This window comes from Haliotis cracherodii, unplaced genomic scaffold (assembly GCF_022045235.1).
Source record: "Haliotis cracherodii isolate W230 unplaced genomic scaffold, xgHalCrac1.p SCAF_40, whole genome shotgun sequence".
Lineage (NCBI taxonomy): Eukaryota > Metazoa > Mollusca > Gastropoda > Lepetellida > Haliotidae > Haliotis > Haliotis cracherodii.
The window spans coordinates 1672501-1685213 of record NW_027266298.1 but is presented as its reverse complement, the minus strand read 5'-3'; the positions used below and the strand labels follow the sequence as shown (position 1 = coordinate 1685213).

The 12713-nt window shown below is 43.2% G+C and overlaps 7 non-coding genes and 1 pseudogene across 7 annotated transcripts; all 8 read left to right on the top strand.

Annotated features, from left to right (window-relative positions):
• Window positions 1–454: 454 nt before the first annotated feature.
• LOC139441518 (U2 spliceosomal RNA) lies at window positions 455–647 on the top strand. The gene has a single exon (XR_011651597.1). It is a non-coding gene; the product is annotated as a U2 spliceosomal RNA (small nuclear RNA).
• Window positions 648–1620: 973 nt separating this feature from the next.
• Window positions 1621–1813, top strand: LOC139441517 (U2 spliceosomal RNA). Its single transcript, XR_011651596.1, has one exon. It is a non-coding gene; the product is annotated as a U2 spliceosomal RNA (small nuclear RNA).
• A 973-nt stretch (window positions 1814–2786) lies between these two features.
• Window positions 2787–2979, top strand: LOC139441516 (U2 spliceosomal RNA). Its single transcript, XR_011651595.1, has one exon. It is a non-coding gene; the product is annotated as a U2 spliceosomal RNA (small nuclear RNA).
• A 973-nt stretch (window positions 2980–3952) lies between these two features.
• LOC139441515 (U2 spliceosomal RNA) lies at window positions 3953–4145 on the top strand. Its single transcript, XR_011651594.1, has one exon. It is a non-coding gene; the product is annotated as a U2 spliceosomal RNA (small nuclear RNA).
• A 973-nt stretch (window positions 4146–5118) lies between these two features.
• On the top strand, window positions 5119–5311 carry LOC139441513 (U2 spliceosomal RNA). The gene has a single exon (XR_011651593.1). It is a non-coding gene; the product is annotated as a U2 spliceosomal RNA (small nuclear RNA).
• Window positions 5312–6281: 970 nt separating this feature from the next.
• LOC139441512 (U2 spliceosomal RNA) lies at window positions 6282–6474 on the top strand. The gene has a single exon (XR_011651592.1). It is a non-coding gene; the product is annotated as a U2 spliceosomal RNA (small nuclear RNA).
• A 972-nt stretch (window positions 6475–7446) lies between these two features.
• On the top strand, window positions 7447–7639 carry LOC139441510 (U2 spliceosomal RNA). Its single transcript, XR_011651590.1, has one exon. It is a non-coding gene; the product is annotated as a U2 spliceosomal RNA (small nuclear RNA).
• A 972-nt stretch (window positions 7640–8611) lies between these two features.
• Window positions 8612–8780, top strand: LOC139441495 (U2 spliceosomal RNA; annotated as a pseudogene).
• Window positions 8781–12713: the final 3933 nt, after the last annotated feature.

Sequence of the window (12713 nt, the reverse complement as noted above, 5' to 3'; positions counted from 1 at the left end):
TTAGTTTATTTAATACATTGGGGCAATTTGGATGGGAATGTCACTCTTACCCACGCGCGACTCTGTCAAAGTCGGGCCCAAGCTAATTCAAGCTGGCCTGTCTCCCCTTGCCTCCCCGACTCCACTCATTAAGTCCTAATGTCGCGGCCGGTATTCAAGTTGGACTGGGTCGCTGCAGGACGTTTACCCAACGTCTGGCCATGCTTTATCGGCGCTCTCTTTATACATAGCAAAATGGGTCTATTTACTCCATTTTTACATTGATCAAAGACGCTGAAAATCTCCACAAACGTCTTGCAGTCGGCTGTCGCACTCGTGTGCTGTCAACATTTTTACAGATTTGCGCCTGTAATATTGCTGGCCAATGATTTTAAGCGCTTCATGTAAATAAACAGCCCCTAAATGGTATGTTGTGTCAGTAGATGTACTTTGGCGGCGCAAGCCGGCAGCCGGCATCGCTTCTCGGCCTTTTGGCTAAGATCAAAGTGTAGTATCTGTTCTTATCAGCTTAATATCTGATACGTCTCCTAATGGAGACATCGATATTAAACTGATTTTTAGAATGGGATGAGGTGCCACGGGGCTTGCTCCGCCCTCATCACGGGTTGACCCGGTATTGCAGTACCTCCGGGAATGGCCCACCACTCATATTTCAATCAAAAATTAGAACTCTCAGCTTTGCCTACATCTTCACATTCGTCTTATTTGGCACTGCCGCTCCGTTTTTCGCCCTTAGTTCTCAATAGATACCATATTTTATTACTTTGAAACCTTAGACATATACCTGTTCACACGTGCAGTCCGTCCCTTAACCACACCAACCCCTACAAGTTTGTAAAAGTAGCATTTTTCAACTTTCAGCTACATACAGTCCCCCGTAACCAAGGCCGTCGCCCATGACGCCGCACGCCGGATATGACGTCTAGACAATCACTCTGTCACAACAACAGTCTGCTTCGTCACTACAAGACGTTTTCAACGTCGCATCCCCTCCTAAATAGATGTTTAAAGAACTACACACGCGCCTGACGCGTCATTACACTTTGTGCAAGTGAGTTCATTTTCCAATATTCATTACAGTTCAGTCGGTTTTTTTGTCTTCAATGCAATTTTTCATGCAATTCATTCATTTTTAGCTTTGCTGGACACCTTAAGTATCTTTACCTTTAGTTTATTTAATACATTGGGGCAATTTGGATGGGAATGTCACTCTTACCCACGCGCGACTCTGTCAAAGTCGGGCCCAAGCTAATTCAAGCTGGCCTGTCTCCCCTTGCCTCCCCGACTCCACTCATTAAGTCCTAATGTCGCGGCCGGTATTCAAGTTGGACTGGGTCGCTGCAGGACGTTTACCCAACGTCTGGCCATGCTTTATCGGCGCTCTCTTTATACATAGCAAAATGGGTCTATTTACTCCATTTTTACATTGATCAAAGACGCTGAAAATCTCCACAAACGTCTTGCAGTCGGCTGTCGCACTCGTGTGCTGTCAACATTTTTACAGATTTGCGCCTGTAATATTGCTGGCCAATGATTTTAAGCGCTTCATGTAAATAAACAGCCCCTAAATGGTATGTTGTGTCAGTAGATGTACTTTGGCGGCGCAAGCCGGCAGCCGGCATCGCTTCTCGGCCTTTTGGCTAAGATCAAAGTGTAGTATCTGTTCTTATCAGCTTAATATCTGATACGTCTCCTAATGGAGACATCGATATTAAACTGATTTTTAGAATGGGATGAGGTGCCACGGGGCTTGCTCCGCCCTCATCACGGGTTGACCCGGTATTGCAGTACCTCCGGGAATGGCCCACCACTCATATTTCAATCAAAAATTAGAACTCTCAGCTTTGCCTACATCTTCACATTCGTCTTATTTGGCACTGCCGCTCCGTTTTTCGCCCTTAGTTCTCAATAGATACCATATTTTATTACTTTGAAACCTTAGACATATACCTGTTCACACGTGCAGTCCGTCCCTTAACCACACCAACCCCTACAAGTTTGTAAAAGTAGCATTTTTCAACTTTCAGCTACATACAGTCCCCCGTAACCAAGGCCGTCGCCCATGACGCCGCACGCCGGATATGACGTCTAGACAATCACTCTGTCACAACAACAGTCTGCTTCGTCACTACAAGACGTTTTCAACGTCGCATCCCCTCCTAAATAGATGTTTAAAGAACTACACACGCGCCTGACGCGTCATTACACTTTGTGCAAGTGAGTTCATTTTCCAATATTCATTACAGTTCAGTCGGTTTTTTTGTCTTCAATGCAATTTTTCATGCAATTCATTCATTTTTAGCTTTGCTGGACACCTTAAGTATCTTTACCTTTAGTTTATTTAATACATTGGGGCAATTTGGATGGGAATGTCACTCTTACCCACGCGCGACTCTGTCAAAGTCGGGCCCAAGCTAATTCAAGCTGGCCTGTCTCCCCTTGCCTCCCCGACTCCACTCATTAAGTCCTAATGTCGCGGCCGGTATTCAAGTTGGACTGGGTCGCTGCAGGACGTTTACCCAACGTCTGGCCATGCTTTATCGGCGCTCTCTTTATACATAGCAAAATGGGTCTATTTACTCCATTTTTACATTGATCAAAGACGCTGAAAATCTCCACAAACGTCTTGCAGTCGGCTGTCGCACTCGTGTGCTGTCAACATTTTTACAGATTTGCGCCTGTAATATTGCTGGCCAATGATTTTAAGCGCTTCATGTAAATAAACAGCCCCTAAATGGTATGTTGTGTCAGTAGATGTACTTTGGCGGCGCAAGCCGGCAGCCGGCATCGCTTCTCGGCCTTTTGGCTAAGATCAAAGTGTAGTATCTGTTCTTATCAGCTTAATATCTGATACGTCTCCTAATGGAGACATCGATATTAAACTGATTTTTAGAATGGGATGAGGTGCCACGGGGCTTGCTCCGCCCTCATCACGGGTTGACCCGGTATTGCAGTACCTCCGGGAATGGCCCACCACTCATATTTCAATCAAAAATTAGAACTCTCAGCTTTGCCTACATCTTCACATTCGTCTTATTTGGCACTGCCGCTCCGTTTTTCGCCCTTAGTTCTCAATAGATACCATATTTTATTACTTTGAAACCTTAGACATATACCTGTTCACACGTGCAGTCCGTCCCTTAACCACACCAACCCCTACAAGTTTGTAAAAGTAGCATTTTTCAACTTTCAGCTACATACAGTCCCCCGTAACCAAGGCCGTCGCCCATGACGCCGCACGCCGGATATGACGTCTAGACAATCACTCTGTCACAACAACAGTCTGCTTCGTCACTACAAGACGTTTTCAACGTCGCATCCCCTCCTAAATAGATGTTTAAAGAACTACACACGCGCCTGACGCGTCATTACACTTTGTGCAAGTGAGTTCATTTTCCAATATTCATTACAGTTCAGTCGGTTTTTTTGTCTTCAATGCAATTTTTCATGCAATTCATTCATTTTTAGCTTTGCTGGACACCTTAAGTATCTTTACCTTTAGTTTATTTAATACATTGGGGCAATTTGGATGGGAATGTCACTCTTACCCACGCGCGACTCTGTCAAAGTCGGGCCCAAGCTAATTCAAGCTGGCCTGTCTCCCCTTGCCTCCCCGACTCCACTCATTAAGTCCTAATGTCGCGGCCGGTATTCAAGTTGGACTGGGTCGCTGCAGGACGTTTACCCAACGTCTGGCCATGCTTTATCGGCGCTCTCTTTATACATAGCAAAATGGGTCTATTTACTCCATTTTTACATTGATCAAAGACGCTGAAAATCTCCACAAACGTCTTGCAGTCGGCTGTCGCACTCGTGTGCTGTCAACATTTTTACAGATTTGCGCCTGTAATATTGCTGGCCAATGATTTTAAGCGCTTCATGTAAATAAACAGCCCCTAAATGGTATGTTGTGTCAGTAGATGTACTTTGGCGGCGCAAGCCGGCAGCCGGCATCGCTTCTCGGCCTTTTGGCTAAGATCAAAGTGTAGTATCTGTTCTTATCAGCTTAATATCTGATACGTCTCCTAATGGAGACATCGATATTAAACTGATTTTTAGAATGGGATGAGGTGCCACGGGGCTTGCTCCGCCCTCATCACGGGTTGACCCGGTATTGCAGTACCTCCGGGAATGGCCCACCACTCATATTTCAATCAAAAATTAGAACTCTCAGCTTTGCCTACATCTTCACATTCGTCTTATTTGGCACTGCCGCTCCGTTTTTCGCCCTTAGTTCTCAATAGATACCATATTTTATTACTTTGAAACCTTAGACATATACCTGTTCACACGTGCAGTCCGTCCCTTAACCACACCAACCCCTACAAGTTTGTAAAAGTAGCATTTTTCAACTTTCAGCTACATACAGTCCCCCGTAACCAAGGCCGTCGCCCATGACGCCGCACGCCGGATATGACGTCTAGACAATCACTCTGTCACAACAACAGTCTGCTTCGTCACTACAAGACGTTTTCAACGTCGCATCCCCTCCTAAATAGATGTTTAAAGAACTACACACGCGCCTGACGCGTCATTACACTTTGTGCAAGTGAGTTCATTTTCCAATATTCATTACAGTTCAGTCGGTTTTTTTGTCTTCAATGCAATTTTTCATGCAATTCATTCATTTTTAGCTTTGCTGGACACCTTAAGTATCTTTACCTTTAGTTTATTTAATACATTGGGGCAATTTGGATGGGAATGTCACTCTTACCCACGCGCGACTCTGTCAAAGTCGGGCCCAAGCTAATTCAAGCTGGCCTGTCTCCCCTTGCCTCCCCGACTCCACTCATTAAGTCCTAATGTCGCGGCCGGTATTCAAGTTGGACTGGGTCGCTGCAGGACGTTTACCCAACGTCTGGCCATGCTTTATCGGCGCTCTCTTTATACATAGCAAAATGGGTCTATTTACTCCATTTTTACATTGATCAAAGACGCTGAAAATCTCCACAAACGTCTTGCAGTCGGCTGTCGCACTCGTGTGCTGTCAACATTTTTACAGATTTGCGCCTGTAATATTGCTGGCCAATGATTTTAAGCGCTTCATGTAAATAAACAGCCCCTAAATGGTATGTTGTGTCAGTAGATGTACTTTGGCGGCGCAAGCCGGCAGCCGGCATCGCTTCTCGGCCTTTTGGCTAAGATCAAAGTGTAGTATCTGTTCTTATCAGCTTAATATCTGATACGTCTCCTAATGGAGACATCGATATTAAACTGATTTTTAGAATGGGATGAGGTGCCACGGGGCTTGCTCCGCCCTCATCACGGGTTGACCCGGTATTGCAGTACCTCCGGGAATGGCCCACCACTCATATTTCAATCAAAAATTAGAACTCTCAGCTTTGCCTACATCTTCACATTCGTCTTATTTGGCACTGCCGCTCCGTTTTTCGCCCTTAGTTCTCAATAGATACCATATTTTATTACTTTGAAACCTTAGACATATACCTGTTCACACGTGCAGTCCGTCCCTTAACCACACCAACCCCTACAAGTTTGTAAAAGTAGCATTTTTCAACTTTCAGCTACATACAGTCCCCCGTAACCAAGGCCGTCGCCCATGACGCCGCACGCCGGATATGACGTCTAGACAATCACTCTGTCACAACAACAGTCTGCTTCGTCACTACAAGACGTTTTCAACGTCGCATCCCCTCCTAAATAGATGTTTGAACTACACACGCGCCTGACGCGTCATTACACTTTGTGCAAGTGAGTTCATTTTCCAATATTCATTACAGTTCAGTCGGTTTTTTTGTCTTCAATGCAATTTTTCATGCAATTCATTCATTTTTAGCTTTGCTGGACACCTTAAGTATCTTTACCTTTAGTTTATTTAATACATTGGGGCAATTTGGATGGGAATGTCACTCTTACCCACGCACGACTCTGTCAAAGTCGGGCCCAAGCTAATTCAAGCTGGCCTGTCTCCCCTTGCCTCCCCGACTCCACTCATTAAGTCCTAATGTCGCGGCCGGTATTCACGTTGGACTGGGTCGCTGCAGGACGTTTACCCAACGTCTGGCCATGCTTTATCGGCGCTCTCTTTATACATAGCAAAATGGGTCTATTTACTCCATTTTTACATTTATCAAAGACGCTGAAAATCTCCACAAACGTCTTGCAGTCGGGTGTCGCACTCGTGTGCTGTCAACATTTTTACAGATTTGCGCCTGTAATATTGCTGGCCAATGATTTTAAGCGCTTCATGTAAATAAACAGCCCCTAAATGGTATGTTGTGTCAGTAGATGTACTTTGGCGGCGCAAGCCGGCAGCCGGCATCGCTTCTCGGCCTTTTGGCTAAGATCAAAGTGTAGTATCTGTTCTTATCAGCTTAATATCTGATACGTCTCCTAATGGAGACATCGATATTAAACTGATTTTTAGAATGGGATGAGGTGCCACGGGGCTTGCTCCGCCCTCATCACGGGTTGACCCGGTATTGCAGTACCTCCGGGAATGGCCCACCACTCATATTTCAATCAAAAATTAGAACTCTCAGCTTTGCCTACATCTTCACATTCGTCTTATTTGGCACTGCCGCTCCGTTTTTCGCCCTTAGTTCTCAATAGATACTCTATTTTATTACTTCCAAACCTTAGACATATACCTGTTCACACGTGCAGTCCGTCCCTTAACCACACCAACCCCTACAAGTTTGTAAAAGTAGCATTTTTCAACTTTCAGCTACATACAGTCCCCCGTAACCAAGGCCGTCGCCCATGACGCCGCACGCCGGATATGACGTCTAGACAATCACTCTGTCACAACAACAGTCTGCTTCGTCACTACAAGACGTTTTCAACGTTGCATCCCCCCTAAATAGATGTTTAAAGAACTACACACGCGCCTGACGCGTCATTACACTTTGTGCAAGTGAGTTCATTTTCCAATATTCATTACAGTTCAGTCGGTTTTTTTGTCTTCAATGCAATTTTTCATGCAATTCATTCATTTTTAGCTTTGCTGGACACCTTAAGTATCTTTACCTTTAGTTTATTTAATACATTGGGGCAATTTGGATGGGAATGTCACTCTTACCCACGCACGACTCTGTCAAAGTCGGGCCCAAGCTAATTCAAGCTGGCCTGTCTCCCCTTGCCTCCCCGACTCCACTCATTAAGTCCTAATGTCGCGGCCGGTATTCACGTTGGACTGGGTCGCTGCAGGACGTTTACCCAACGTCTGGCCATGCTTTATCGGCGCTCTCTTTATACATAGCAAAATGGGTCTATTTACTCCATTTTTACATTTATCAAAGACGCTGAAAATCTCCACAAACGTCTTGCAGTCGGGTGTCGCACTCGTGTGCTGTCAACATTTTTACAGATTTGCGCCTGTAATATTGCTGGCCAATGATTTTAAGCGCTTCATGTAAATAAACAGCCCCTAAATGGTATGTTGTGTCAGTAGATGTACTTTGGCGGCGCAAGCCGGCAGCCGGCATCGCTTCTCGGCCTTTTGGCTAAGATCAAAGTGTAGTATCTGTTCTTATCAGCTTAATATCTGATACGTCTCCTAATGGAGACATCGATATTAAACTGATTTTTAGAATGGGATGAGGTGCCACGGGGCTTGCTCCGCCCTCATCACGGGTTGACCCGGTATTGCAGTACCTCCGGGAATGGCCCACCACTCATATTTCAATCAAAAATTAGAACTCTCAGCTTTGCCTACATCTTCACATTCGTCTTATTTGGCACTGCCGCTCCGTTTTTCGCCCTTAGTTCTCAATAGATACTCTATTTTATTACTTCCAAACCTTAGACATATACCTGTTCACACGTGCAGTCCGTCCCTTAACCACACCAACCCCTACAAGTTTGTAAAAGTAGCATTTTTCAACTTTCAGCTACATACAGTCCCCCGTAACCAAGGCCGTCGCCCATGACGCCGCACGCCGGATATGACGTCTAGACAATCACTCTGTCACAACAACAGTCTGCTTCGTCACTACAAGACGTTTTCAACGTTGCATCCCCCCTAAATAGATGTTTAAAGAACTACACACGCGCCTGACGCGTCATTACACTTTGTGCAAGTGAGTTCATTTTCCAATATTCATTACAGTTCAGTCGGTTTTTTTGTCTTCAATGCAATTTTTCATGCAATTCATTCATTTTTAGCTTTGCTGGACACCTTAAGTATCTTTACCTTTAGTTTATTTAATACATTGGGGCAATTTGGATGGGAATGTCACTCTTACCCACGCACGACTCTGTCAAAGTCGGGCCCAAGCTAATTCAAGCTGGCCTGTCTCCCCTTGCCTCCCCGACTCCACTCATTAAGTCCTAATGTCGCGGCCGGTATTCACGTTGGACTGGGTCGCTGCAGGACGTTTACCCAACGTCTGGCCATGCTTTATCGGCGCTCTCTTTATACATAGCAAAATGGGTCTATTTACTCCATTTTTACATTTATCAATGACGCTGAAAATCTCCACAAACGTCTTGCAGTCGGGTGTCGCACTCGTGTGCTGTCAACATTTTTACAGATTTGCGCCTGTAATATTGCTGGCCAATGATTTTAAGCGCTTCATGTAAATAAACAGCCCCTAAATGGTATGTTGTGTCAGTAGATGTACTTTGGCGGCGCAAGCCGGCAGCCGGCATCGCTTCTCGGCCTTTTGGCTAAGATCAAAGTGTAGTATCTTGGCCAACTACAGAGGATTACAGAGGATTATTGTGCTTTTCGTGGACCTGAGGAAGGTGACTATATTTGTGTGTTTTTGTGCATAACTCCACTTCTTTTTCTAGGTCTACGAGTTGGTGCAGGCACTTCGGTGCCTGAAGACCTTAAGTGGTCACCACTCCTCTATGGCAGAAGCAGCAGCCACCACAGTTGGTCCTGTTCCTGACAGGTTTTTTGACAGGGATGCCATCGACAACACCTTGAAGATCTCTACACGATTTCGAGGCTTGACAAATGAACAACTATTCCAGGTACTGTTGTTATCAATTGATACTATTACTGCGAAGGACATTGTGTCCATATGGAAGGCAAAGAATGGAAATGAATATTTTGTAACATTCACTACCCCTCGTTTTGTGCATTTATTTCATTCAAACCAAGGTGTTAGGGTGGCCGGAGAATATTACACCTTTTCTCCATACAATCGCCAGATAGTTGATCTGAAAATTCACTGGCTTCATGGAACAATTAAGGATCAATATCTAGTCTACTTTTTTTCCGACTATGGAAAGGTCTTGGAGGTGCGTAGGCACACTGACCACCTTGATACTTGTCAAATAGAATCTGGTGTCAGATATGTAAAACTGCAGCTTCACACCTTCGACACAGACTTGCCCTATATTGTGAAAATGGGTAAGAAGATGTCAATGCTTATTTCAACAGCAGGCAGACTACCAATTTGTTTCAACTGTAGTAAGATTGGGCATCTTAGAAGCGAATGCCCTAACAGGCGACCACCCACAAAGGGCGATAACCCCTCAGGTACTTATGCCCAAGCTGTCAGATCTGTGAGACAGCAGGATCATGACGACAGTGAATCTATTTCCACTAACGATGAGATGGAATCGACAAAGTCTGTCGTGATTGAGGACAGTAGTAAGACAGAAGTCGTGACTGCGAGGGAAGGTGGAGATCTTGATGAAAACAGCCATCAGGAGATAGGTAAGGATATTACTATGAATCCAGAGCCGGTGCCTTCCACCTCTGGTTGGGATTGGGAAGTTAACAAAGAGAACATGGACGTGTTTTCACAAGAGGGGGATGACACTGTAGGGGGCGCAGAAGAGCCGTTATTACCACCTCCCAAGGCCAAAGCCCCACGTTCTAACACTAAAAGTACGACGTCCGCCACGGGGAGTAAAAGGAGCTCCCAGCCAGAGTCCCCATCCAACAAACACTCCTTCCCATGTGCACAAGCGGCCATGCTATCAGAGGCTCAGAGAACGTCTCCAAGAAGTTCAGTTAAAAAGCATCGGCCTGATGAGACCCCTCCTACTTAATCACCGGTGCTGCACACGCCCACTCCCAAACGACTAGGTTATGTCCATGGACTATGATTACAAGACCAATGCTAACAACACAACCATCCCTCTTTAGGGAGTATGATTTGAGTAATGCTTCTCATGTAGATTGCTTTTAATTCTTCATACGTAATAATTACAAAAAAAACCAAAAAAAAAAACCACCAATGTATAATCTTACCACTATAAATTGTAATGGCCTATTAGATAATGTCGATAAAATCAATACCTTATCACATAGATTTAATACTAGTATTGACTTTCTCTTCATTCAAGAGACCCATGTGTTTAATATTGTTATTGCTAAGCGCCTAGGGTTAAAATTTAATGGGAAGTGTTTCTGGTCCTTTGGAAATAATAATAGTAGAGGGGTTGGATTAATTATTAATGATAAAATCAATTTTGTTCTAGACCAATTTAAACTAGATATAGACGGGAGGTATCTAATAATAGATGGGAATGTTAATGGAGTTAGAATCCGATTATTAAATGTATATGCACCAAATCACTCTGCGGATAGGGTAGTGTTTTTTCAAAATATTTCGACATTTCTAGTTACTAATAGATTATTAATAATGGGAGGGGATTTTAATTGTGTATGTAATACAAAATTAGATAAAGTGGGTGGGAATACAAATAGTAATCAACAAGGCGCTAACGTCATTAGACAATGGGTTTCTGACTTTTCTCTTACTGATATATTCCGTTCTTTATTTCCAGATTCGGTGATGGTGTCTTGGCGTAATGCTGCTGGTGTTGGGTCTAGACTTGATCGCTTTTACTTTTCATCCTCCCTGCTGTCCGCTGTTGATACTTCGACCATCACTCCCTGCTCCTTCTCTGACCATGATTACGTCCAGGTAATGCTCAAAGATTTTGGAGGTATAGACTTTGGACCTTCCTACTGGAAATGTAATAGTTCATGTTTTGATCTAGAATTTAAACAACGTTTTTCTAATTTTTGCAAAATCAATATTCCTGCTATAGAGGAAATAACTTTAAACTGGTGGGATAATTTCAAAAAATTAATAACAGTATTTATTAAGCATTTTACTAAAACTCGTCGAAAAATTAGAACATCCCACCTTAAGAGTTTAGAACAACAGTACCAAACTCTATGCCGTGCAGAATCTGCTAACCCCGGTCTATATACAGATCAAATTAAGGAGACCAAAAAACAATTAAATGATTTCGAAAATATGGAATTCAAAGGGAATTTAATTCGTTCTAAAGCTAAAGACTTAGAAATTGGGGAAAAGCCTTCTAGCTACTTTTTACGCAAGGAAGCTAAGAGAGGTCAAAATAAATCAATCTCTTCAATTTTGGATTCTTCTGGCAATCTAGTTAAAACCTCTCAAGACATCATGGGTGTTTTTGTAGACTTTTATTCTGACCTTTTTTCGGCCGAGCCTATTGATGAAGAAATATGTAAAGACTTCCTTGTTGATCTACCTAAATTACATTCGGAACGTTCGACTTTACTAGAAGGTGACATCACAAAAGAAGAAATTCTCAGTGCCCTTAAGGCCATGGGTGATAATAAGTCTCCAGGTTCGGACGGGCTTACCAAGGAGTTTTATTTGTTCTCTTTTGATGTTCTTGGTGATGTGCTACTACGTCTTGTGCATCTGTGTTTTTCAGAAGGGCGTTTGCCTACTTCTTCTAAAACCTCCTATATTACTTTGATATGCAAGGATGTTAATAATTCGAATAGTGTTCGTAATTGGCGCCCAATTTCATTACTAAATACAGACGTCAAAATCATATCCAAAATATTATGCACAAGATTAGGTAATGTTATCGAAGATATTGTACATCAGGACCAAACATGTGCCATTCCTGGCCGATCTATTCAAGATAATTGCCATTTACAACGTAATGTGTTGGACTATGTGGAGCAAAAAAACCTCCCTTGTGCTTTTATAAGTTTAGATCAAGAAAAGGCTTTTGATAGAGTCTCCCATCAGTTTTTATTTAAAGTATTGGACACTTTTGGCTTTGGTCCGAATTTTAAAAAATGGGTCAAAATTCTATATACTGACATATCCAGTGCTGTACTTGTAAACCAACACATATCCAGACCCTTTCCGGTTACGAGGTCAGTCAGGCAAGGTTGTGGACTATCTCCCTCCTTGTATGTACTTTCACTGGAACCTCTACTCAATAAAATAAGACAAAACCAATTAATTAAAGGCGTGCAGCTTCCAGGTATTGATGATTCAGCTAAAATATCTGCTTATGCTGATGATGGTCTTGGTTTCTGTACAACAGATGCTTCAGTTCACAACCTTTTGAAAGTATACGAAACGTTTGGCAAAGCATCTGGGTCCAAATTGAATATGACTAAAACAAAAGGAATTTTTGTTGGTAAATGGAAGTCACGGTCGGACCACCCTTTCGGTATTTCTTGGATTGACCAGTCAAAAATAGTTGGAATTATAGTTGGTAATGGGATCAATGATGATGATCAGTTTCATCCGGTAATTACGAAATTCCGTACTGTTCTAAAAATGTGTAAAGGGCGATCAGTTTCTATTTTTGGCAAAACAGTACTGTGCAACATTTTAGGTCTTGCTAAACTGTGGTACCGTGGAGCAGTGGCCCCAGTTTCAAATCATTATGTCGATCTTTTCCAGAGAGAGACATTTCGGTTCATTTGGCAGTCTACAGCTGAACCAATTAGGCGCTCCATTTTATATAAACACATTTTAGATGGTGGT